This window comes from Cricetulus griseus, chromosome 9 (genome assembly GCF_003668045.3).
Source record: "Cricetulus griseus strain 17A/GY chromosome 9, alternate assembly CriGri-PICRH-1.0, whole genome shotgun sequence".
Taxonomy (NCBI): Eukaryota; Metazoa; Chordata; class Mammalia; order Rodentia; family Cricetidae; genus Cricetulus; species Cricetulus griseus.
The window spans coordinates 6,374,870-6,399,697 of record NC_048602.1 but is presented as its reverse complement, the minus strand read 5'-3'; the positions used below and the strand labels follow the sequence as shown (position 1 = coordinate 6,399,697).

The window sequence follows — 24,828 nt, the reverse complement described above, 5'->3', positions numbered from 1 at the left end:
GTCCACTCCATAACCACATAATCCTGCCACCTGGCCATCTCTCACAGCTACCCAACCAGCTGGAGCTGTGTGACCGCCGGATTTTCACATCTCCTTCTACACCACTCTGTAAGGCTCCACACGGATGCATTGTTGTGCAGCAATTTCCTCTGAGATAAAGCATTCCACCTTGGAGGGGACCTCATCAAGACGCAGGATATTCTTTGTGTTTGTTTGTTGTGGCTGAGACAGAGTCTCATTATGTGGCCTTGGATGGCTCAGAGCTATGTAGACCAGGCTGGCCTTGAACTCATAGAGATGGGCTGGCCTCTGCCTCCTGAGTGCTGAGATTAAAGGTGTGCACTACCATACCCGATGAGAGACCCAGGATGTTATAAAGGGAGGTCAAACATTCCATTCTACCTAGAAGCTTCTTAAAATCAGGAAGCAGCCAGGAAGGTGGTGGTACAAGCCTTTAATCCCAGCACTCAGGAAGCAGAGGCAAGTGGATCTCTATGAGTTTAAGGCCAGCCTGGTCTACAGAGCGAGTTCCAGAACAGCCAGAGCTGTTACGCAGAGAAATCTGTCTTGAAAAACGACAAAACAAAAAACAAAACAAAACAAAACAAACAAAAATCAGGACTCAAACAACACAAGAGCTTCAGGAAGTCTCCCAAACTGACGAGAATTAGCAAGTACTTCTCTTGTGTTCTCACAAGAACTGTGAGGCACTCTCAGACAAGACAAGCTGCCTGAGACACTTTGTAATCTGTACAGCTGTATCAAATTGTGCGCAAGCTGCATGGCTGCACTTTTGTGAGCCATCATGTATCCTGGGTATGCTGCGAATCACTTCTGTTCCTCTGAGTAGTTCCTCACTGCGCTCCTGTAAGTAGCTCCAATAAAATTCACTGGCTTACTAAGTTGGACTTTGATGGCATCCTTTGGCAATCTGTCACTGGCTCCCTATTTGAGGCAAGAAGACATCTTGCCTCACATCTCCCAGGAATAGTGTTGACATGTACCCCAACTCACTACCCTCACTACTCACCTGGCAGTTGGGCTCAAACCTCACCTAGCCTCCTCCTTCCTCCCACACCCACATGCAGGCTAAAAGGCCCTCTGAGTATAAATGGGAGCCAATCTTCCCTCACCATCTCTGGCTTTACCATGGTGGACACTACAAGGGGATCCTGCTGTGTAAGGTCCCACTCACATGTTGGTCCCATTCCCCAAAGCCCTGCAGGGGAAAGGCTTAAGTCACTAAGAGGCCACAAAGCCAACTGGCACTCATCCTGTTGTCTTTGTTTTTGAGCTGCTGGAGTGGGTGTGTGACAGCGTTTCCCTGTGATTATCACTTGTATTTCCATAATGACATTAAGAGTGCTGACGGTAACAACAATGACAATGAGCTGTGGTTGGACTCTTGACGGTTTTTATCAGGAGCTAAGGCATAGCTGTGGACCCCTCTCCAAAGGGTCCAAGGCATTTTGGAATTCTGAGCAATGTGGGTCTTAGGCAAACCAGCAGGGGCTGGGGAGTGCTGATAACCCATCCCAGGGGGAGTTCTGCAGTGATGATGGATATACCAGTGCGGACACACAGTCCCCCGGGACCCAAGTGCCCACAACCACACCCCCAGCCATGCCCCCAACTCCTCACTGGTGGACTCTTAGACAGGAGCTCTATACTGAGCATTACATCTTAGCCCCCAAATCTAACATAAATTTTGACTTCAAGAGTCGACATATTTCATAGAGTTGATAAATATAGATAGGTGGTTATGTTGACTACATCTTCAGTGTTAAGTTAAAAAAGTACATTTATTGTGTGCCGAATGTGCAATATACATACTGTGTCTCTCTCCTTCCATTGCGTGGGTCCTGGAGAGAAACTCAGGTCATCTGGTCTGTCAGAAACGCCTTTACCCTCTGAGCCGTCTTGTCAGCACTGTTCCTTGTTTTGCTCTTTCTTGAGAAAGGGTCTCTCAATGTAATCCTGGGGTGCCCTGAGCTTCTGTCGATTCCTTTTGCGGGGGAGGGTACTGGCATTAGGGGTGTTTACTGTTAAATTTCAAACCTGGGACAAAAGGCTGAGGTTTGAACATATCAAAGCGGACCTGGCCTCCAGCTTTTCCCAGCATCCCTCAGTCCCTACCTGTCAGAGGCATGGTTGGCATACCCTCCACCCCAACTCTCCAGCCCAGGGGCTGGGCTGCCCTTGTCCCAGAAGCTCTCCCTATATAATCCGGCCATTTTGGTTACCCACCCTTTTTCCCCTTTGCTCTCTTGGCTACTGCACCTGGGTCCCCTCTCCCCACGTGGCCCAGCTCAGTCATGTCCACTCTGGGCTCTCCCCAGATGTCCCTGCCTCTGAGTACAGTCTCCCACACAGCTACAATAAACCTCCTCCACCACACTTTTGTATTTCTTTTCCCATTCATTTACTACCATAACCATGTGGAATACCAAGCTTTAAGATTTTATGTGTTTGTTTCTGGTTAGTCTCTCATGTAACCCAGGATGGCTTTGAACTCCACATCCTTCTGGCTCCACCTGTCCCTTCTATGGATTGCTTGCTCCTTTACTGGGATCCTGGCCCCTATCTCTCAACTCCACTCAGTCACTGTCTGTGCCGCCTTTGGGCCTCCACCAATGACAGACACCTCCTCACAGACACCTGGAACTCTCTGTACCTTCTGTACTGAGCACAGCAGCCATAGATGCCTAAAGACAGTGGACTTGATCACTTTGTATTTCAGACTCCCAAGCAGGCTTGGTATACAGCAGGTGCTGCATAAATACCACACGGATCTAGTCAGTAGCCACTGTACTCATGCTCTCCCCCTTCCTAGCTTGAGGTGGCTCAGAGACCTGCTCACTCTGCCACCCTCCAGTCCCCAGCTATGTCTCTCAGCTGTGAAGCTTCAAGATGGGGGGAGCCTCAGGCCCTGGGCCCCTGAAGCACCACCAATCCTGCTCTGCCTGACCTGTCATGTGCCCCCAGTAGGGAATGACATTTATAGTGCTCGCTTTAGGATTTCATGTTAATTTGTTGCCACGTTGGAATCTCACTCACTAGAAGGGGAGACACTGTGATGAGACCCGGTGGCTAGGAGGAAAGCAATAGTCTCTGGCTGCAGGGGGTTACCACAGGGAAAGACTGGGGGAGGGGCAGACCAAACACCGACTCCCTGGGAAGTGCCACATCCACTTCCTGTTGGGAGGATGAAAGGTCCCACCCAGAGTTGATGTCTTTGGATAAGGCTGCAGACTGCCTCATCAAACACACTCTTTAGGGCTCACAGCCAACCTCCAGTCCCCAGAGACATGCTGGAAAACCCTATTAGCTGGAGGATGCTTCAGCAGCAAGGGTGCATGAAGGGTGTGGGCTAATTCGGGTTGACAACCTTCCGAAGAATCCCCCACTGGGGCACTGCCCTCCCACTCTGTCCAAGAGGATAAATCACACTGTCAGGTCTGATTTGGGACTCGGGCGATGGGCTGCGTAAAGCATCCATGTGTTCTGGCTTCAGAGGTCAAGGGCAGCCACAATCCCAAAGCCAGTGCTAAAAAGCCTAGGGACTTCATGAGAAACAGGGCTAGGAGACCAGCAGCTGTGGGTCCCTGGCACACACGAGAGAAAGTCCTGTTTTCTTTTGTAAAACTCCTGGCCCAAGCATCCGCTGCAAATTCCCATTGCCAGAAGACAAGCTCTGTTATATCCAGACATTGAGAGTTTGGAATTTGGTGAGGAAGGAGCACCCGTGGCAGCAGACAGAGCTAACGGTGGTAGTTATGGTGGGGCTGCGGCTGCGGCTGCGGCTAGTGGTGGGCAGCTCAAAGGGCTAATAAATATGAGCTGCCACTGTCACCTACCACCGCCACCCCTATCAGAATTAGCACCAGAATTAGCCACTAACTGACCTTTGTGCCAGGGACTGTCCCAGGTTCTTAAGTTTGTAAGCACATTTCACCTTTGGAACCACTTCTTGGGACAAAAGGCAGCTCCGATGGCTTAACTGCCCACTTGGGGCCAGCCAGTGTGGTCCACCTGAGCCCGGAACCTGGGCTGGCTGGACTCTGAGCCAGTGCTCTTGGGCCCTTTTCATTTTGCTGGCTTGGAGAAGGCTGTCGGAAGGCAAGCGAAGGTGCCCTCGGTAGTTAGGAATCTTCACTCTGCCAGCATGCTGCACCACAGGGACGAACACAGACAGACACAGGCAATGCCAGGCAGGCGGCACAGTGGGGCCCTTTAGACAGGATAACCAAAAGCGCAGGTGCTGTGTGTTAGGAAAGGGAGATCAAGCCTAAGGGCTGCAAGGAGAACAGACAACTGGTGGGGCACTTTAGAACTAGACCAGACTAGTAGGAGGAACTTATATACACGTGTGAAACAAGACAGGCTGCCACCTCGGTCCCTGGCTGGGAGAATTAGGACAGGGCTCAACAGACGGTAGGTAGCCTAGCCTGAAGGGTCTCTGGAGACAGGCTGCACCAATTCCACCCAGGCCCACTACTCTGTAAGCAGCCTCCCCACCCTGTGCCTCAGTTTCCACGCCATTACTACAGGGATGTGACTGCAATGACCTCACAGGGTGGGCATAAGGGCAGCGTGAGCTCATGCATAGAGAGTGCTTACAGCAGAGCCTGGCACAGAGTCAGCTCCCATTAATACCAATTATTACTGCTCTTCCCCCCTGTGGAGCCAGACATCGCTGGCTGCTTTACCATCTGACTCGCTCCCTTGCCCTTTCCTCTGGCTACTTCTAGAAAGGCTGGAAACTTAAATGGAATTTCCAACCTGACTTGCAGAAGGGGAAGTGATGTGACATTGTTCTGCCTGATGAGATGTAAGTGGTGTCATCTAGGGGATTCTGGGAGGGCTCAAGTTGTCCAGACTTAATGCACGAGTCACTGGAGTTAATCCCTATATATGCTGTCTGGAGCTGTAGCAGCAACCCTTGACCATGAGGAAAGAGGCCCACAGAAACAAGGAGGCTCCAAGTCCTGACCCATCACACTGTAAGAAACTTCTTTTTCTCAATCAAAGGATGCTAGCCTGACAAGGGCCCTCCTTCTTGTCCTCTGCACCAATTAGCCAAGGCCGTAGCTAACAAATGGAGAGGCTATGGGGACATTACAGAGATATCGCAGTACAAACTGTCACAGGGGAGACAGAGCTATCGGCTTATGCTGACCCTGGTGCATGCAAGTTTGAGGAAAAGTAGAGCTTTGTCAGAATCTCAAAGTTCCCTCCAAAATGTCTGAGTTATATTTGGAAAATGGTGGCGGACTGACAGGAAAATTACCTGACACACAGACACCACCTTAGCCAAGTGAGTTAGATGACCAATACTGGAAATAATACAGGCAGACACCCTGGGTCCCTGGGATGATACCCTGATGATGGGACATCACTTCTGTGATATTCTTCTAAATGACGAAATAGCACCTCAATAGGATACATCAAACACACCTAAATCCAGACACTGGAAAGTCCCAGGGCAGTGAGCTTCCTAAGTCACAAAAGCCAAGAGAGTGCTGGTAAGAGTAAGAGAGGAGAGTAAGAGGGCCTGGTGCAGAGGCAATCCCAGTGCTAGGGAAGCAGGAGAGCAGATTCCTCTAGCCAGTGTGAGACCCTGTCTCAAACAAAGCTGGGTGGTGGTGGCGCACACCTTTAATCCCAGCATCCAGGAGGCAGAGGTAGGAGGATCCCTGTGAGTTCGAGGCCAGCCTGATCTACTGGAAAAACAAACAAACAAACAAACAAACAAACAAACAAACCAAAACCAAAACCAAAAACTCCAAACAAACCAAGGTGAACAACAACTGATGCGTACACACACCTGCAAGAAGCAGTCTCTGACCCTGAGGCCATCCCACAGACAAGCTCTAGGGACCTGGCAAAACTTACCAATATGGAAAGCTCAGAGAAGAGCCACTCAGTTCCCCCCGAGTTCAGTGCAGTCCCACAGCTAGACTGCCAGTCAGCACCCAAAGCCAGACTCTTCCAGCCTCCCATCACCCACAGTTAGAGTATCCCAGTCCTCGGAGGCCCAGGCACTGCTTTCCCAGCATCCTGCCACAAAGGCTGGCATCAACGGCATTTGGGAACGCCTCGTTAGGAACCAAAAGAGTGTATGCCTTGAAACTGACTTCACTGCCTAAAACTATCACAGATTATCAAATAGCACAATGCTTGTTGCGGAGGATGGGGGGGCCTCCCAAATTCTCCCAAATTTAAGCTGCTTAAACCTACACATTCAGATAAGCATTTACCATCCTACATACTTTAACCGTGTGTGAGCACCTATGCTGCTGCTGCTGCTGCGTCTGGAACCTACAGAGAGAGCAGCATACAGTAGGGTGTGGGGCTGTTCTGTCTCCCTATGGAGCAGGTTCACAAGAGAATTCCTTCGTGTGAACTTAAAAACCAAACCAAACCAAACCAAAAGACTAAAAACCAAACCAAACCAAAATCCCCACAACAGTGAAGTTTACTCTTTGTAAAATTTAAGTTGAATTGAAATAGTATAAAACCAAAACAATCTGGAGTGTAACTGTGCTGATGAACAAGGCTCTGAGACAAACGAAGTATTGCTGAGCACACTCCAGAAGCACCTAGACTGCATGGCTCTTTCCTTAGATGGCAAAGTAAAATACAAAGTGTACGTGTGTGTGTGTGTGTGTGTGTGTGTGTGTGTGTGTGTGTGTGTGTGTGTGTGTGTGTGTGTGTGGTCTGTGCGTATGTGGTGTGTGCCAGAACACTAGCAGTGAATGACAGTCCTCACCCCTAAGGGAGGATGGGAGGTGGTGGGGGTAGTGATGGCGACTGTTACCTCTTCTCTGATAGTCTTTGTATGCATATTTAAAAATAATAAAGACATTATGTGTATTACCAATAAAATTTAAACAAATAATAGCCACTGTACTTACCTCAGTTTGCCCAGTGTGCCTTTCAGGTCTCACGAGAGCCTAGGTCAAAGGCAGAGCCAAGGTCAAAGGCGATGCACCTATTAAAAAAAAGGAAAAACAGAAGCTCATGCCTCTGGCCAAGTGATTCAGAGCTTTCCTGCTGTAACAGCCACCTGTCATATTTGACAAAATCGATCAGAGCCGGGCACTGAGAACCCGAGAAGCCCTCGAGGAGTAGAAATTCTAGTGGTGGGAGGAGGGGACTGAATAAACACACAACCCAAGACCAGGGCTGGTCGGTGTCAGGTGCAAACTGAGAACAGAAGATGGGGGCAGGGCTGCCACAGTGCGCTGAAGCCTCCACCGGGAAAGACACCCAAATAAGTAAGATCACAAACTGTGGCCACCCTGGAAAGGGCTTCCGGCCAAAAAGCGGCTGCTGCAAGGGCTCTGAGGCAGGAGAGGCTCTGGGCAGGAGCAGCCAGTAGGCCAGAGGGGTGGGTGTCATGACAGCGAGGACAAGGGATGGATATAGAAGTGTGGGACACATAGGGACATTTCTTTCAGAGACCTGTGTGCAGAGAAACGAGACAGATGAGACTTTTCTGACATAACTTTGGGTGCACGAGTATTTGGTATGGTTGCATTTGTCTGAATGAAAATGTAAAGAAGTAAGTGTGGTGGGGGGGGCAACGTGTGTATTCACTTATGGAGTCAGAGGACAGCTTTTGGAAATCGGGTCTCTCCTTCCACCTTTACGGAGGTTCTTGGGATTGAACGCAGGTCATCAGGTTTTAATGGCAAGTGCTTTATCCAAGAAATCAGTCTTGGCAGCACATGTGGGTTATCTTAACATGTAGTGATTCTGTTCATGTTACAGGTGCCAGCACAGGCTGGGCCCGGAATCAAGAAGAGATCTATACAGGCAACCCACAAATGTCCACAGTGAATGAATCCGAAAGACTGCAAAGGAACCTGATTCTATCCAGACACCAAAATATCTCCGGAAAAACAAAACCAAGTATGTGCCTGTTTGCTTTTCTTTCATTTCTTGTGCGTGCATGTGCAAGAGAGAAAGGGAGGGAGGGGGAGGGTGTGTGTGTGTGGAGAGGCTGACTGCAGCTCAGGCTGTCGGAGTACGCTTGGCCACGCCCACACATTTGGATTACTACTTTAAATTTGAGGTCTAAATTCGGTGATTTAGAAATAGATGAGTAAGCTAGGCGTGGGTGGCGGCACATTCAGGAGGCTTAGGGACAGTGACAGACACAAGTCCGAGGACCTCTGCGCGCGAACACACACACACACACACACACACACACACACACACACACACACACAATCCAGACCTGGCCTAATGTTTAAGTCACTATACTGCCGCCCCCCGGGCCCCCCCCGCCCCCGAAGCCAGGTGAGCTAAGCAATGACCACCAGTTCGAGAGCAGGTAGAGGAAATGTGAGCCAATGGATGACTTACTGACTCTGGCTTAAAGTCATGTACAACCCCTTATATCTGCTAGGGACCATCTCCTGACCCTCTGAGAAAAAAACAACACAGAGGACCAACACATGCACTGACCCAAAGAGCCAAGAGGGAGGAAGAGACAGCACCCTGACCACTTCACTGGGGGCCCCGGATCCCATGATTCCTGATGCCATTGATAGCAGGCTCTCCCAGGCTGAGTCTGTATATTCCCTCTTTTACATAAGCAGAATGGCCTGAATCTCTGTACACACACACACACACACACACACACACACACACACACACACACACACACACACACACACACACACACACAGAGCTCCCAACTAACAGAGAAGGGCAGAGGCCGCTGCTGCTCTTGCCGATTCCCAGAGCTGACTACCAGGCCAGGCCATTTAAGGAAGCGCAAAATAAAATTAGAAACTCTAACTTCTAACTATACATAGAACCAGCAACTACAGGAAAACACACACTTTGGAAGAACCCGGAAGCAGTCCCTTGCTCGTTCCTCAGCTGGCCTATGAAGCCCTAACAACTTTAACTTTTAATATGTTCCAAAGGTGGGAGGGAAACAGAGACACCTCTTTTATTACCATCAAACTTGTCATTAGCAAATTCCTGGGATGATCAGGGATACCCGAATCAAGTGCTTATAAAATTTTACTAGGCCCTTTTAAATTGCAATGGACATTGTTTTTCTGCCACTCTTATTTTTTTCCCTTCCATTACAGTAACACACATTTTTTTTTTTTTTCTAGACAGGGTTTCTCTGTGTAGCTTTGGAACCTATCCTGGCAATTGCTCTGGAGACCAGGCTGGCCTTGAACTCACAGAGCTTTGCCTGAGTCTGCCTTGAGAGTGCTGGGATTAATGGTGTGTGCCACTATCACCCAGCCTGTTTATTTTTTGAGACAGGGTCTAACTATGTGGCCCTGGCTGTCCTGGAACTCACTATATACAGACCAGGGTGGCCTAGAACTCAGAGATCCATCTGCCTGCCTCAGCCTCCTGAATGCTGGGATTAAAGGTATGTGCCACCATTTCACACTACAAGCCCCCCCCCCCAAGACAGATTAGCCTGAATTCAAGATTTTCTGCCTTGGCTTGGGACTTCCAAGAAGGCAAGAGCACCATGGATCCCAGCTGCACCTGGATTTGTCTATTTTGTTGTGGTTGTTGACAGGGTCCACCTGTCTCTGTCCAGAGTGCTGGGATTAAAGGCGTGGGCCAACACACCAACACAACGATGCACCTGGCTCTTTAAGGGCACTAGCAGTGACATGTGCTGGCACCTTCCTTCGGAGCTAGGAAACTGTGGGTTGTAAGAAACAGTGAGGCCCATCTGCCTGCCCGGAGTCACCCCCCCACACACACACCCCCACACACAGTGTGGAGAGGAAAGTAAAGAACAGCACAGGGGACAGAAGTGTGCCCTCGCAGGTGCCCCAGCAACCCCTGCATGTCCATGGCTGTGGCCCATCACTCACAGGCCAGGCACCTCACTTTCCACAGATTTACAGCAAGAACAAAGTTCCAGAAAAGAAAGGTGGTGGCCATATCCCAGTGGGGACTCCCATGTTGAACTCTTCCTCCTCTTGGCTACTGTCTAAGTAGGCCTATCAGAGCCGACCCTGGGAGTAATGCTGTTGCAGAGACAGGGACTGACCAGGGCTTATTTGCCAATCTGAGGCAGATTCTTATATAGGAACAGCTGAGTCAGGCCAGTTCTGGGACCTTTGTGTCCCTGAGCTGTTAGCTTCCCTCTGAGGTTTAAGACAGGGCAATATCTGTCCTCATGGTCACTTGTATTTAAGGGAACACGAACCTTTCAAGACACCCTGCTGCTTCCTGCATGGGAGGAGCCACATCTCAGGGATGTCACAGACGACTGAAGCTGTGTCCTGAGGGGCCAGGTAAGGGAGCACCCTCATCTGGTCTGACCCATCCACTCAAGGGCAAGCACTCTGAGGTTCCCATGTGCAGAGACTTGTCTGGGGACCAGGGAGGACAGTCCCCAGTGAGACTGCAAAGACCACCACAGCAAGGGAAGCCCCAGGCCCCCACCACACAAGTTCACAGTAGTACAAAAGCTTCCTGTTTCACAAAAAGGGCTTTCAGGGCAGTGTCAGAGTTGCACAATCCCATGATCACTGTGCTGAAAACCAACCTTTTGGGGGCAATGTGCGGGCTAATGACCTTGGATTTGGCCGTCACTGAAATCCCCTGAAGCAGGCACTGCTGTCATGGCTGGGCATGCTCCTGGCAGCCACCTGGTGAAGCAGCCTTTCTGCCCCGAACCAAAGGCTTAGAAACCATGGAGGGAAACCTCTGGAGCTGTGAGCTGAAATGAGCCTTTCCTCTTTTAAAATTCACTGTCTTAGGTATTCTTTCCCAGTAATGCAAAGCTAATGAAAACGGTCCTCATTCACCTCCTGTTCTTTGTTGTTTGTTTGTTTGTTTGTTTGGAGACTTGGTCTCATCATGAAGCCAAGGCTGACCTCAAATCTGAGAAGCTCCTGCCTCAGTCTTCTGGAATGAGTGGTGTGTGCTACTTCACCAGGCCTGGCCAGACACTCACTCTTAGCAGGTATCACGATGAGTCGCCAAGTCTCCCTCCTCCACGCAACCAGCTGTGTAAGTGGCTTCCTGGGCATTCTAGGCTGAGTGAAGGAGACACACAGCCCTGTGGCCGTCCACCATGTGCTGCGTTCTCCTTTCCAGACTGTCTGAGAGCTTCCCATGGGGCACCGGAAACTCACCGACCAAGAGTGGCTCACCCCAGCCTTTCCAGCCCCAGCCCGTCTGTCTTTGAAATCAAACCCAGGAAAAGATCTGTTCATTCAAATGCCTTTCCCTACATTCCAGCAAAGAGCTGATATAGGAAGAAAGAATTCTGCCTTGGGAAAACCGAGGCCCTCAACAGCCGATGAGCTCATGCTGCAATTAATCACGATTTCTCTTATGACCTACATTCTATTAATAACCCACGTTAGCGATTTAGCATGTGCTTTCGGTGACGGATCCCATCCTTGATGACTATGACTGGGTCACTAGCTTCAAGGACCTTACCTCCTGGCCGGTCCACACTCTGACTGGCCTGCCTCTGAGCCAATGGTGGTGCCCAGGCCACACCACAAACATACACTGCAGGGGTCTGCTCTTACTGCCTGCAGGCAGCCCAGGTTGGCTGGCTGCATGGCTCACAGGCAGACCTCTGCAAAGAAGCGCTTACAGAAACCACACTGTGTGACCATTTCATATGCAGCAGATTGGCCAAAATGTCAGAGTCTGATATCACCAACTGTGCCAGTGCTGGAGCTAGGGGACTCTCAGTCACTGTGGGTGGAAACAGAGCTGGAACAAACGCTTTTAAAAAGAGAGTTGGCAAATTTCTTTCTTTGCTTTTTTTTTTTTTTTCCCCCAATAGGGTCTCACTATGCAGCCCAGGCTGGCCTTGAACTTCCCATCTTTCAGCCTCTGCCTCCGGAGTGCAGGGACCACAGGTGTGGGCCACTGCCTAAGCTCTGCAACTTCTTGTAAAGACAAGAGTAACTTCAGTGACATGTTCATTCTCCATGTGTCCAAGGGTCCCTGCAAATTCCCAACCTGACTCTGTGTGTGTGTGTGTGTGTGTGTGTGTGTGTGTGTGTGTGTGTGTGTGTGTGTGTGTGTGTGTGTGTGTGTGTGTGTGAGTGTGTACCTGTGTAGGCATGCCCATTGACAGCTTCAGGGAACTGGCTCTCTCCTACCACGTGGGTCCAGGGGATCACTCAGGTTAACTCAGGTTAATCACTCAGGTGGGTGCCTTCACTGGTCAAGGCCTGCAGGCCACATTCTTAACAAATCAGGTGTCCTGGCTAGGTGGGTTTTGTTGTTGTTTTGGTTTTTCAAGGCAAGATATTTCAGGGTAGCTTTGGAGCCTGTCCTGGCACTCGCTCTGTAGACCAGGCTGGCCTCAAACTCACAGAGATTCTCTTGCCTCTGCCTCCTGAGGGCAGGGATTAAATCCATGTGCCACCACCGCCCAGCATCCTGACTAGTTTTTATGTCAACTTGACACACACTGGGCTGGGATGAGGAACATTAGTAGAGAAAATGCTCCCACTAGATTGGCCTGTGAGCCAACTGATGGGGTATTTTCTTGATTAATGATTGATGTGGGTGGGCGCTTTCTACAAGGGGCAGTGCCCACCTCTGGGTGGGTGCTCCTGGATGGTATAAGAAGGCAGGCTAAGCAAGATATGAGAGCAAGCCAGAAGGCAGCACCTCTCCATGGTCTCTGTATGAGTTCCTGTGTCTAGGTTCCTGTCTTGCCTGAGTTTCTGACCCAACTTCCTTGGATGATGGACTATAAATGGTAAGATGAAATTAACCCTTTCCTCCTTAAGCTGCTTTTGGCCACGGTGTTTAACCACAGCAATAGGGACCCTAACTAAGGTACCAGATACAGAGATTTACTTTGCTTAAGATCTCATAGCAAGTACGTAGGTAGCAGAGAGGACCCTGACCCAGGGGACCCCACTCTAAAATCACCACCAGTACAGCAGGGAAGAGAGTGGGCTTGTTCTTGACTCTTGTCCCTATACCTACAGCATATCAACAGCTCAGAGACACACAAGCGAACAGAAAAACTGTCCAGAAGTCAGCACGGGAACATAAATAGCTACATCACCTTAGGCAGCTGTGACATTTGTCTTCCTTTGTTTAGCTCTGGCTTGTTTGAGACAGAGCTCACTATGTAGCCCACGCTATGACTTCTTAGCTCCTTCATCTTTCTCAGCTTGGAATGCTGATGTGACAGCTGGATTTGAGGTGGTCCCCCTCTGGGGACCCTGGCTTCCTGGCAAAGGTGGGTACAGCTTCTCCCTCCAATGTTGTTCTGTGACCACTTGAAATGACAGTATCACCTGTGTATGGAGACTCACAGCCAAATGCCTAAGACACCTGAAAGCCAGGCTTCAGCAGTTGTTGGCTGCTCCATCACACAGCCGAAGGTTTTGTGTCTTAAAGAGACAGACTCTGCAGAAATCAAAGCTTCCCACCCAGCAGGACTGACTAAACGCACCCAGAGAGGCGATGTGTGGCCTGAATTAATTCTCAGAAGACCCAAACTGAGTCTAGCTTCTCCCTCAGCCTCTAGCTTCTCCCTCAGAGTAAAGGTCATGGTAGGGCTAAGCCCAGCCTGCCCACGTGTCTGCATGAGCTCTGCTGGCTGGGAAATCCTGCAGAGCTCACTGAGTCTTTCTCTTCCTGTCACTAGCCATTTGCTGGAAACGCCGAGAGTTAGGTCCCTTCCTGCAATGAAAACAGCTTGTCGGAGTGGCTTCCACCCGTGGGTGCATTTTCACAAAGCATTCCCCCAGCCCCAGCGATCAGGTGAAAGTCAGGACAAAGATCAAGCCACCAGAATAGGTCAGGCTCTGGTTTTTTAATCCTCTTCTTCATAATATAGTAAAAGGGGAGAATTTATCAGTGGAAACATCCAGTTACTTAACCTTTGCGTCTCTTCATCTGGTAAGTGGCTCTGGGAGGAATGTACTTAAAAATGACTCTGTGACAACTGTTTACAGCAGAATCTGTCATCAAAAAAGTTCTTAATAAATGTGATAATTTATTCATGCTGCTGGTGACAAAGCAGGATTTACGCTAATCTTAAAGTCTCATCCACTGATCAATCAGACACATGGAGAACTTCGTGGCCTGATTCTGGCCACTTGCAGGGGGCTGGGGTAGGATAGGGGGCAGTCTGAGGGCCCAGGGTAATGAGCAGAAGTTGCTGTGGCTCAGGTTCTGTGGGAGGAAACAGACAACAAACCTACTGCAGTGGCCAACTGCCCACCTGGCAGCCATGCTTCCTTCCCTGCAGGACTACATTTCCCAGCCTCTCTTGCAGCTGGCTGTGGCCATTAGTGGAAGGGGGAGGCTGTTATGAAGCCTTGAGGAAAATTCCTCCCCAGAAACATAAAGCTGGATGACACTTTTGTTCCCACCCCCTTGCGACACGACAGACTCATTAGCCTGACTGCAGCAGCCATGGTGGCTAAGCTCCCTAAGGATGACTGATGGCTTTGTGACAGGGACAGTGAAGCAGGAGGATCCTCGACCAATGATCCTGCCTCTCTGGTGACCTTCAGACAGCCACGCTGGCCCCAGCTGCCATGTTTGGACATTTTACTCAAGAGAGAAACCACCTTCGGGGTTGGAGAGATGGCTCAGCGGTTAAGAGCACTGACTGTTCTTCCAGAGGTCTCTGGGTTCAATTCCCAGCAACCACATGGTGGCTCACAACCATCTGTAATGGGATTTGGTGCCCTCTTCTGGTGTGCACTGTATACATGATAAATAAATCTTAGGAAGGAAGGAAGGAAGGAAGGAAGGAAGGAAGGAAGGAAGGAAGGAAGGAAGCACCTTCTGTGGAGCCGTGTTTCTGATCTCTGCTACTGACAGCCTTTTGCTTTGTTTTGTGAGAAATGGGTTCTCACTGGCCTGCTGAGTAGCACAAGCTGGCCTCAAATTTATGGTGATCCTCCTGTCTCTGCCTCTCAAGTGCTGGGATTTCAGGGGTGTGCCACCACAACTGGCTTTGACAACCATTTGAAATGCACCGCTCAGGTGACACTGTGGTCTCCCACACAAGATGAGCGGCCACAGAGACTCAGCGGCAGGGCACCTACCATTTAAAGCGTCCTCACGCTTCAGGACCTAGTCTTTCTACAACACCAGGGAGAAAGCAGCACAACACTCCTCAGAAATCGGCTCCCAATATGGTTACCCTCATTCTGCTTTGGGAGGTGAGGTGGCAAACGAGCAACAGGAGATGTGTTGAGTCATTCATTAAGCAACTCGAGCACTGTCCTACAGCGGACATATGGAGGAAAAGTGCCAGAGACTGCGAACAAAAACACACGCACGGACAGGCCCTTACTGAGCTCACAATCCCAGGTAGCCAGCAGAAAACACTCAGGCAAACACATGCCTGCCTAAGTACAGGTGTTGAGGAGTACTATGCAGGAAAACAGTAAGAGTTTAACCCTAGAACTAAAGAAAAAAGTAAGCTGCATGAAAAAGACACACACTAATTGAACAATGGCTAAAAACAATTACCATCCACCCGTACCATGAATATTCAGCCATAAAAGGAAAATAAAAAAGTGACTTTGTGCACAATAGAGATGATCGGTGGAGACATAATGCTAAGTGAAAGAAACCTGGCACAGAGACACAGATCATGTCCACCTCATCAGCTGTGACTCGGGACTGGCTCCCTTCCCTCCTCCCCTGATAAGGGAGGGAGGGGTTGCTGTGGGGACAAGAGACGCTCACCTTCACCTCCTTCTCCTTCTAGGTTGACCTGGGCACCATCAGCTGGGGACAAACAGGACTAATGTGGCAAGGAAAGGGACAAGGAGTGACCCAAAAGGTCATCAGTCTTGCTTGACTGACAAATTATGTGTCCCCTCTGCCAAACACGAGACCCCGGGGACAGGGGATGGAAAGTAAGTGGAGGGCATGTATTATCCCACTGAGAACAGACTGGGCACTATTGCTGGAGAGCAGGGTGCTAAAAGTGCCCCAGAGCGGCCCAAAGACAGTCCTGTGACAACTGTGACAGTTCTGTGGCCATTTACAGCATGTTAAAGACTTAGCAGGGAGCTGGGCATGTGTTTAATCCCAGCACTTGGGAGGCGGAGACAGGTGGAGTTCAAAAGAGGCCAGCCTGGTCTACAGAGAGAGCGTTCCAGGATAGCAAGGGAGACACAGAAATACCCTGTCTCTCGGAGGGGGTGGGGTGGCAGTGCATCCATGCCCTCTTGTCATCAACAGAGGCCCAGGTGAGCATCAATGATCAATGCCAGTGCCATTGCTCCCACTCTGGGCTCCTGACACTGACCCACAGATAAGGCACCTGAGGACCCTGCCAAGTCCCCTAGACAGGACCCTGGGCTAAGCAGGCTGAGGGGCATGGAAGAGATGAACCAGTCACATGACACAGTGCTCACCCCTTCCTTGGCAGCCAGGGGCATGAAAGTGCCTTCATCTGCTCATCACTTCTTGAGGAATGAGCGTCTGCTTTATGTCTGGGGTCTGCTTGGCAACTGTGACCATGCTGCACGGAATATCCCTTTGTAGCAGGGCCCGTTCTTTCTGCAGGGCGTCTCTCAGGACTGGCAACACTGGGTCAAAGGATGTTACACTGTGAACTGATTTCCAAGTCAAGCCGAGTGTTTCCCTTTTTGTTGTGCCTCTTTGAGAGGACAGCCAGCACAGGGGGCTGCTGTGTAGGGGCTCAGAATGGCAGGGGACAGGCAGAGGAGCCTGACTTTCCCTGCACACCTCTGGTGCTTTCTTCCATGCCTACTCTGCTCATTCAGAGAAGTAAGAAGCCCTCCCCTGCTGTCTTCTGAAAGGTCACAGTGATTCACACATCCCCCAGGAAGCAGCCAGAAGACTCACACAGCTCATTCATGCCCTAGATATTTCTCCTTCAAGGCTGTGTGTGTGTGTGTGCGCGTGTGCGCGCGCACAAGCGTGCGCGCAATCCTTTTCCCCTCTGCTTTTCCTTCTGAAGCTGGAATGAGCTGAGACATGTCACACTTCATCATCTTGAGATCTGCGGTCCCTCCAGGTCTCCAGCCAGTAGGAGGCACAAGGTGGACTTCCAGAGATGGGAATCTGACAAGCATCCTGACCAGCACATGAGGCCAGGGCTGGGGCCAGGTTTCCAGGGCCTGTGGACTCTGATGGCAGGAGATAAGGGCTCATACTTTCTCCTCAGGGTCTATTTTCAACTACCCTGACAACTGGATAACATAGAGTCCCCTAGAAGCCTGAAGCCCTTCTGAGAGGGTGAGGGAGGTCACTGTCAGCAGCAGCAGGCGGTGGCGGGCGGCTATCACCCATGGGATCTGCATACAAAGAACAATGCCAGAAGAACCAGAAAGAAGGGGACAGAGCCTGAGGGGAATCACCTCATGGCGACAAGATGCCTTCCCATATACTTCCTGCTGCCTGGCCCCTTCAGTGTCGGCCCAGAGCCAAATCCCGGCCAGCTGGTGCTGAGTCCAGGGAAAGCAAAGCAGATGTGAACTCTGCCATGGTGGCTGGAACTTAGCTGAGGCGGGAAAAGTCACCCCAGGGAAGACAAGGCATGGGAGAGCACCAGAGAACGTCCTAAAGTCGAGCATCCCCTTGTGTATCACCAGCATGGATCAGAAGGGCGGCTGCCATCTCTCCACACAGCCATTGGAGCTGGGCTTGGGATGGCTTTCTATGCAGCCCAGCTCTGAGTGCCCAGCCTTTGCTGGGCATGAATTCCCTTGCCCGCAATCCTTCTAGATTCACCCTGGAGTTGCGACTACAGCAGCCTGGGGTGGGAGTGGGGGTACCTGACTGCCCAACAGCAGCAATTGGTTAATAAACTGATGTATGCAGAGAGCAGACTTCTCCATCCTTCTGTAATTAGCAAGCTCTTTGTTGCCATTTGGCTCCAAACTATATCCAAATCCATTTCCATGTCTTCTCTTTCCATGCCCAAGCTACCTCCACCATCGCTCGCTTAGACACAGTCATCAGAGCCCGCTCTGGTCTCAAGCTCACTTCTGCTTTCCTGTAGCCAGGCAGATAGAACTGATCCGAACAGGAGCCCTATCCGGTACCTTCTGTCCCTCAACACCTCAGCCGTGCACAATTGTGCATGCCTATTGTCCCAGCATCTCTAGAGTTGAGGGGGGAGGATCATTTGAGACCAGGAATTAAGAGGTGGGTCTGGGCGTCACCTCTCTGACCTCATGTTACCCTCCTGTACCCAGCACCACCATGACACTGGATGTTCTATGTCACCCGCTGTCTCGGGGCCTCTGCACACTTTCCTGTAGCCATTCTCAAAGCTGCTTCCTGGCCAGTGAGCTTTTCTTTATGCATGAGTCCTCATCAAGGAGGTAGAGTTCCTCAGTGTCCCCACTCAGGCTGCCTCTACTTCTACTTCTCGAGGAGTATTTACTGCAAATACTGCAAAGTCTGCGGTTGCAGACTTCCTTTGTCCCAGATTGAATGTGAATTCTACGGTTTCTGTTTACAACGTATCTGGGACTCTGCAGGCACCCACGAGACACTGAGGACACATGCCAAGTGAATGCTCTCAAGGCTCTTTGAAACGCCATGCTACATCCAGAGCTGCGGCTTTGGCTCAACAGTTAACAGTGAGCACTGTGCTTCCGCAGGACCCAAGCATGAGTCCCAGTGACAGGTGACCCATAACCATGTGGGGATCTGATACTTCGTGTGCACACACCCAACCCACTGACATAGACATACACGTGATTGAAAAATAAAAAGCTAAACTAGGCCCACATGGAATGCACAACTCATATTGGGTAGAAAATAAGCAAACTGCAAATATTCTTATGCACAGAAATCGTGAAACCCTCTACCTATGATTCCCTAGTGCACAGCTGCCCTTAACAAACGTCACCCAAGCCAAAGGGGGACACTGGCCAGCTGGTTAAAGACGGCCAGGCGTGACACGCTTCTCAGGCTAATAGGCAAGGCCCAGCACAAGAGGCCCAGACAAGATGGCAACCTGTGTCATCTCACAAGCTGGTTTTGAAAAGGGATTTGTGGGTAAATGGATGTCTTTTAACAACACAAAAGACAGTCTACAGGGATTTCTTGCCCCATCCCAAGCAGGTAAACAGTGGACCTTCCTGCTCTTTACAGTCCACTTGTGGAGGGGCAGGTCCTGGGCCTCAGTTCACCCTTGTATGGGGGGGGGTTAATCCGGCTTGTTCACACCCATTCACCACATGCTCACTAAGTCACTAAGCAACTGTTATAGGCCAGACACTGGTCTAGAGGTGAGGATATGGAACAAAACACACAAGACCATCCTCCTGAAACTCACATTTTTCCAGGGTACGGGGGTGGTGGGGGTGGTAGTGGTGTAAAAGCCAACACAATGTCAGGCAACAATTAGTACACCGTGAAGGAAAATAAATCCTGGACAGAAAATGACAGGGAGACTCATTTAGACAGTGTTAAGACAGGCCTTTCTGAAGCAATGTCTCAATCCTCTATGCAGAGTCCCGAATAAAGAATTCAATAACACATACACACACATACCATGTAACCATATATACAAACATTCTGTGATTTTATTTTTTGGTGGTAGTAGTAGTAGAGATGCAACTCAGGGCCTCACACATGCCTGTCAAGTGCTTTACCATTGAGCCATGCCCCCAGCCCCTCACTGGGGGATGCTAGGCAGGGGCTCTACCACTGAGCCACACCCCCAGCCCCTCACTGGGGGATTCTAGGTGATTTCTACAACAACTGAGCCACACCCCAGTCATTCATACATTCAGAGTATTCCAAGGCAGAATGGAACTAGCAAAACTTTTACTCTCACTCCATCTTTTCTTAGGTAAAAGTGGTGTTATACTATTATTATCAAGGAAACAGAGTGGTGTTGCATGCTTCTAATCCAGAACTTGTGAAGTAAAGGAATAAAGACCACAGCAAGTTCAAGGCCAGCCTGGGGTACATAGCAAGTTCTGGACCACAGCTACATAAAGAGACCTACTCTAAAACAAACAACTACCACTACCCAAACAACCAAAACAAAACAAAACAAAAGGGATCCACTTCTGTGACTGGTGGCACACGGGCAGCATTTTCAAGGGTGAATTCGGGCTTACCACACCCACGGATGAATGCTCTGGTTACAACCCCTGTCTTCTCACTCAAGTGAAAACCCAGGCTCTATGGGCTTCAGTCCCCACCCTTCCACTCCCAGTAGTGTCGGCCAACAGTGTGGGAGGCCTTGTTATGGGAGCAGACGAGACTGGCTTCCCAGAAGACAGACCCTCCGCTTGCTTTCTGAGGCAGATAGCAGTCCCTAGCCACGGACAGGCTAGAGCTTGCGCAGGCCTCATTGTTCAACATGTCCTTCCTACCCGAGAGGAGTTAGAAAGGGGTCGTTCTTTCCATTTCTCTGCTTGGTGCATACCATACCCACAGGCCATGTAATTAGGCCCTCACCCCATTTTCATAGCTGGGTAGTGTTCTACGACACAGGCCTGCCTCATTCATTCATTCATTCATTCATTCATTCATTCATTCATTCATTCTGCACCCCACCCCCACCTCTACACAGGCAGGACTTTTTGTTTGTTTTGCTTTAAATAATTTATTTATATTTTATGTGCATTGGTGTTTTGCCTATACATATGACTGTGTGAGGGTGTCAGATGCCAGGAAACCAGAGATATAGACAGTTGTGAGCTGCCATGTGGGTGCTGGGAATTGAACCTGGGTCCTCTGGAGGCGCAGCCAGAAAGTACTCTTAACCTCTGAGCCATCTCTACAGTTCCGGCAGGATAATTTTTTACAAGAAAATTTGTGTGTGTGTGTGTGTGTGTGTGTGTGTGTGTGTGTGTGTGTGTGTGTGTGTGTGTTACATGTGTGTTGGTGAATGTGGAAGCCAGAGAGGGTACCAGATCCCCTGGGGTTGTTGGAGTTACAGGTGGTTATCAGCTGCCTGAATGGGTGCTGAGTGTTCTGCAAGAGAGCAACTGTTTTTAACCATGGCATCGTCTATCTAGCCCTATTTCCCATCTTTTAACAAGCATGCTGTTTAAAAAAAAAAAATAGCAGGTATGATGGCTCACATTTCTTTCAGATGTGGGAGGCAGAGGCAGGTAGCTCTCTGTGAGTTTGAGACTAGCCTAATTGACATAGAGACTTTTGGGACAACAAGGGTAACTTAGTGAGTAAATAGATAAATAATCTTGGACATAACCATTTCTCACACTTGGGAACAGCTGTATGCAAAAACTGCCTACCACATCAGGCAGAGAGATGGTATCCGGTCCCCTCCTACCAGCAACAGACAAAGCCCACAGTGCCTGCTGAGGCTTCTGCTCTTCCCCCCTGGGGAGGGAACATATTTTCTCATCATGATTTTGAGTGGTGTTTCTCTCATGCACAGCATGGAAGATCTTTATGAGTGTCCAAAGAGGCTTTCTTTCCTACACTGGGTGGCAGACATAGCCCTCCCCCCTGGATGGTATGCTCATGCCAGCACGCAGTGCCTTCTACCTCTCTCACCCTTCTCTTTTGCTGTCTAGCCTGGGGGGGGGCGGTGGAGCCTAAGGCTGGACTTCCTGTCCTGACTGAGTCTGCACGGCAGGTCTTGACTTGCCCCATCTATGCCAAGTACTGACTATTGTGCAAACCCTGCCCATGCATGCTTAGGCCTCCCAGCTCTTCCAAACTGACTCTATACCACCTCAGGGCCTTTGACTGTGCTGCCTCCCATCCTGAAATAACCCTTGGTACCATCTTTCCCGTAGATTGGAACTCAGGAGCACTTCCTCACTAGCTTATGTCTTCTTGGAAGCAGACTGACTCCAGGACCATCTATTTCACTGAGATCTGAGTCCTCCAAAACCAACACCTGGCCTGCCACAGAGACGGATGGCTAGGCACTTTGCGGAGTGACCGAGACAAGCGTTAAGGAAGAGGCAGGTGGCTCTCAGGACACAGCATGCATACCACACTCTGCCTTCTTTTAGCTGGCTCTGTTCTGTTCAGCCCGCGTGTCTCCTCCTCCTGCAACTGTGTCTGAGGCCAGGGGGTACGGACTTCTTCCGGATGCGCACAGTACCTATGCTACCCCCATGCCTCTCCTCTCCCAGCCCTCAGCTCTCTGAGTTGCCACTGTATATGGACTGCCCCTGGATGTGGATGACAAGCTCTGAGAGAGCGTGGTGTGGTGCCACCCAGTCTACTCCCTTGTCCCCAGCATCATGGAGCTTAGGCTGGACCCAGAGCAGTGGTCAATAAGTTTTCAGAAATAAACTCGGGCAACAAAGACTTTTCCAGAAGAGGAAAATTCAGTAAACAACTCAATGTCAACGAAACACTTAGCCATCCACAGCCTCCACACACAAGACAGTGTGTATGGCGAGATGAGATGGGTTTGGGACTTGAAGCAGGGGAAAGGGGAAAGAGGACATTTCCTGTGACCTAAGCAGGAAGAGCAACAGCTGACAGGGGACAGGGAAGGGAAGGTCCTTTAAATAGAGGAGCTGGTGTCACCTTTGATCCTGGCTTGTGTGCCCAGCCCTTGGCTCCTATGGGACAGGCTGGCTGGAACTGAAGACACTCACTCAGAAATGAAGTGTGGCCATGCTCTTTCTAGAGCTCCCTGTGTCTTCAGGCCATAATCGGGGCCTCATTTGTTATTTCTTATTCCGTCCATACTTCAGCTGAGGGCACAGAGGTCTACCAGCCATTGGCTCCCAGGGCTGCAATGGCAACCTGGGCTCCTGCTGCTGTGCTGTGCTGTACCTCCTCTTTGGGGCCTCACTCTGTCCACAGACATCTGCTGAGGTTCAAGTTCCCCATTATGATGGCTACTCTTTTTTTTTTTTTTTTGAGATAGGGTTTCTCTGTGTAGCTTTGGAGCCTATCCTGGCACTCGCTCTGGAGACCAGGCTGGCCTCGAACTCACAGAGATCCGCCTGCCTCTGCCTCCCGAGTGCTGGCATTAAAGGCGTGCGCCACCAACGCCCGGCGGTAAGAGCCACCTTTAATCTGGAAGACACCTTCTGCTGGCAGTATACATAAATGACATGGAAGACGGAAGCCTGATTTCTTTGCCTGCTTGCTCTCATTCTTGCAGGCAAGTCCGTTCCTGGCATTAGAATCTATTTCCTTGGGAATCCAGCATATACTGAAGGCCCACTGAGACAACCAGCCTCATGGGCTGAACAACTCCTGGATTCTCTATTCATTCTATCAATTCCGTTCTTCTAGAGAACCCCGATTAACACACCCACAACCTTGGCAATGGTGTCGCTCACGTTAGTCTACACTATGATCAGCTAAAGAGATGGGGAGACCTGTGATGGGTAAGGGTGAGAACAACCTCCACACAAATCTGGTAAGCTCGGTTGCCTCTGGGAAGACAAAGCTTGGAGACAGGGACAGGGACAGGAAGGAGACTGCACTGTACAGACAGATACTATATACTGACGCTTCAGTGAAGAGCCAACTAGACGACAGTCCCATAAGATCACACCATCTAGTAATACCGCGTCTATGTTCACACAATGATAAAATCACCCAAGAATATTTTTCTCAATTTTTTTTCCTTCCTCAAGCATGAAGTGATGTAAAACTGTGTTGAGCTGGGGGTGTGGCTCAGTGGTAGAGCACCCACCTGGAATCCACCAATGGAATGGTGCCAAGCAGAGGCAACCACACTTAGCAGTTTTGTGGGGGGTGGGGGAGGGTTGTTCTTCCAGATGCTTCACCCACCTAACAGTGTTTGCTGGCTTCCTCCTCTCCACAACACATTTTACTTCCCACAGTCCCCATGAGCCGTGCTTCTCTTTCCAGTGGCAGCTGCACACACGGGCCTAGAATCTACCAGTGAGGCTTGGGGATGTGCACCTTGGTAGTAAAGCATTTGCCTAGCATACGGAAGGCCCAGGGTTTGTTCCCCAGCACTGAAACAAAACAAAACAAGGAAATATAAAAATTCTGTATAGATTTTAATTATCAACACTTGAAAATATTAGCTACTCAACAAATGGGTAGAATCACTCACTACTCTGGTACATACAGAAATGCACATAGCCACAGTAAGCTGGTATGCAACTTAGATCCAACCAAAAATGAGGGATGGTTGGATCCTGATTGTGGGGGCTCAACTACTGACTAGATGTACGGCTTGGGCAGAAGACTGTCACCACTGTGGGAGAAAAGACAGCAATGAGACTGCACTGGTAGGACGCCACTCTCCCCTTTCCTCAAGTGCCAAGTGGGGACAAGAATCCTTATTGGACTCAGGATGGTGGTGTGGCTCTAAGAGAGTGACGCAGGTAAGTGGCCAGCACTCACTACTCAGTGTATCACAATCCGGAATCTTGTACACTGTTGAGTGGAAATCACTTGAAAGTGTTGTATGAAAACGCTCTGCCTACTGTGAGTCAGCCATTCCAAAGGTAGCTATGCAAGACAGCGCAGCAGCTAAGGGTGCTTGCCACCTGAGCCTGGTGACCTGACTGTGAAACCTCCGGAACACACACATAAAGGTAGAAGGAGAGAACTGACTCCACAAAGTTGTCCTCTGGAGTCCACAAGCATTCCTAGGACACACAGGTGTGTGTGTGTGGGGGGGGGGCATAGAAATTATAAAGAAAAAACAAAACCAGAAGGTAGCCAGGTGTAGTGGCTCACACCTGAAATCCCAGCACTGAGGAGGGATTGAAGCCAGCCCGTATCTGTGACAGAGTGAGGCACTATCTCAGAAGAAGAGAAGCGGGCTGGAGGGATGGCTCAGAGGTCAAGAGCACCCGCTGTTCTTCCAAAGCACTGAGTCCCCAGCAACCCCCACACCAGGTTACTCACAACCACCTGTAACCCCTGCTTCAAGAGACC

The 24,828-nt window shown here is 50.0% G+C and overlaps 1 protein-coding gene across 4 annotated transcripts in view; it reads right to left on the bottom strand.

Annotated features, from left to right (window-relative positions):
• The window catches only part of Sipa1l3 (signal induced proliferation associated 1 like 3), a 205,842-nt gene that overhangs the window by 111,498 nt on the left and 69,516 nt on the right, over nucleotides 1-24,828 (bottom strand). For 3 of the 4 annotated variants that reach the window (XM_027430581.2, XM_027430584.2, XM_027430582.2), the window contains exon 2: nucleotides 6,918-6,994. The exons of the other annotated variant lie outside the window; for it this stretch is intronic. The gene's annotated coding sequence lies outside the window, so the exon portion shown is untranslated. The remainder of the gene's footprint in view (nucleotides 1-6,917; nucleotides 6,995-24,828) is intronic. 4 annotated transcript variants of the gene reach the window in all.